The sequence below is a fragment of the Acartia tonsa genome, chromosome 8 (assembly GCF_053477335.1).
Source record: "Acartia tonsa isolate MP-2025a chromosome 8, ASM5347733v1, whole genome shotgun sequence".
In the NCBI taxonomy this organism is placed as follows: Eukaryota; Metazoa; Arthropoda; class Copepoda; order Calanoida; family Acartiidae; genus Acartia; species Acartia tonsa.
Window position 1 is genome coordinate 41,392,935 of NC_137267.1, and position 2,833 is coordinate 41,395,767.

A 2,833-nucleotide genomic window follows, 5' to 3' on the forward strand; every position below is an offset into this window, starting at 1 on the left:
GCCCCTTCTATAGATATAAATTATACGTTGAAAAGTTTAGGCACGGAAGGTTTGTAAAACTCAATCAAAATATACTTAAATTTATACGTCAACCAATGAGAGATTTTGTTACCATTTTTTGGGTACCAAAGTAGTTTACAGTACAATGTCTTCTCTCTTCTTGCCTACTTCCAAACTCATTGACTTGAAGAGGTGCTGTGCATCTGGATATAGAAATTTAAAATATGCTTGAGAACCTTTTACAAAGATGAAGGCGAAATCATTGAAGCTTGAAAACTCAAAATCTTGACTCAATTTTTTTAACAGAATTTTTATCATATTCATTTTATGCCTTTGGAACTTTGATTCTTTTGGGAGGGGAAAAAATTTAATAAAAGCTTAAAAGGTTAGATTTAAATTTTAAGACTAATTTAAAAGCAAAGAATAAAGTAGAGATATAGTAAGAATTTATCACAAATAAAAACCATATTCATCTTTTATTATAATTACATGATTTATTAATTACGGAATAACAACCATTGTTTATTTAAGACTAGAGGCCTCTAGGGACATGTGACCTGAGGGGGAGGGGGTTGACCCCCCATATTCAATATTTTTTTTAGTTTTAAAAAGAAAAAGTAAACAAAAAAAATTAATGTTAAGAGGTCATTTTAACCCGGGTCGATTTTTTGGGGGAGGATGGTGCTACCCTCCCTAAAATAGTTATAACCTTCCCAGGACCGACGAGAAGCTCCATTGTAAAGGAGGACCATGTCGGTTCAGTAGTAAGCGAGTCTCTTCAGTACATACAGATAGAAAGACATAGATCCTGTTACTTTTATATAAGGATTACTAAGAATGGCAAAAAAATGGAACTTCTGTTACAAATCGCAATACGATAGTTAAAAAAATATTAAAATTATATTGATAATACAATCAACAGGATTTGGTTTTAGTTTTTATGGAAATCATTTTTTGCAGCTTTCAAGATGGTCTTATGAGGGTTAATGTGGTCGTTTCCAAATATTTCTGATCCCCGCTCCACTCATTTTATGAATATTCTCATTTTATGATAAAACGCAGGTTTCTTAGGATATAAAGTGTCACTAATGTGACATTAAAGTTTTAGATTGTCCCATGATGAAAATGTACTGTTATGTCAAGGTTTTTAGTAGGTTAGAACCGAACATCTCAGCTTCAGTTGAGACCAACAAAAAGCAGACTTGATTGAACACTGTACAATTTCCATGGCGTTTAGTTCGGACCAAAAGAAAGCTTCAAATTAAAGCAAAAGTTTTTAGCATTTCTATCTTAAAGAAAAAAATAAGTGATTTAAATATTAATTAACTCAGTTATATTTTCTCTACTCTCTCAGTATCTATGCATTTTACACTGTACAGAATCTACGAAGTTTTTTTCCTACAGTTTCTACGCAGTTTATATTTTAATGTCTCCAGACTTTACAGACTAACAGTTTATACGCCATCGAACTTCTTAAAGGTGATTTTAGTGTTTTACTTCTTTATCTAAAATCAGAGGCTGCTATTTATTCATATTTGAAAGGATATCGAGGGGACAGAAAATTAGCTTAAAACCTTCCTAATACATAAATTCAAAAACAAAATATCCTAAAATCATCCCAATACCTATGTGTGAAGCTTAAATAAAATGGAGAACCTAATCTTCATCTCAGTGGTTACCGAGATTTCAACGGACAAAAAAATTATGTTATGGTATAATAACCATGAATTTTCCCCTAAGCTTTCAATTAGAAAGGCAAAGATAAGAGGGCGGTGTGGTGTTACAAACGAAAACGGGAACGAAATTTTGCTGAGTAAAAGCATGTGTTAGACATTAAATTAAATATTATAATACTGGAATAAAAAAACATGATGGATTAAATAATATTTTACTATTTCACTGTTTGCTTTTATCCATATTCTTAAATTGTTTTCATGCGGTTGTGCTCTCTCTTTTTATTTGTTACTGCCAGGGCTCGGCAGCCGCGCGTCCACCGCCGCGTTCAAGTCCCATTTAAATCGTCATATGATAACTTAAAAATTCAGCTAGATTGTCTAAACCAGTTCCTAAACAGACAAGCCAAGCCATTTTTTCGAATCTTTTTGTCACACTAGCAGTGTTAAATTTGAGGCTGCTGCCGAGCCTTGAAACTTACTACCACTTGTGTATTCATTTTTTTTTCGTTATCCAAATATTTCATATTCTTACTTTTAAAGTCATGTATTGGATATAATTGTGGAAGGAACATTTTTAAAAAGTCATAAAGCTGTTTGAACCATTATTCGAACTCTTACATCAACTACATTCATTTAACGCTATTTTAATAAGAACAATTATAAAAGTTTGATTAAGCTGACTTTTGATAACTTTTTAATAGTTATTTATTGCATCGTATTATAGTCAGCTTTCCTCGGATAAAATGAGAAAATAAAAGAATAAAACCGAAGGCCCGGGCTTACAAAACTTATATTTATTTATGACTTTTTTTAAACATTCGTAGAAAATTGTATTTAATACAATGCTAATAACGAGAACCTGTTCTAATCCGGGCGGATATTAATCGGTTTCGATGTAATACTGGAAAAGAATATTACTAATATAATATTTTTTTTATGATAAATATTAATAATCATAATAATATTGCAACTGCATTAACAAGAGAAATCATAACATAGAGAGTCAAACAAACATTGAATTATTCCCCCCCCCCCCCCCGTCCAACTTTTCCAAATTTACTTCTAGGGACTTTATCCTAACAAAATAGTGAGTTGAGGGGGCTGGGGGGTTCCTAAATATTTAATTTTCACTTTCAAATGTAAAATGATAAAAAAAA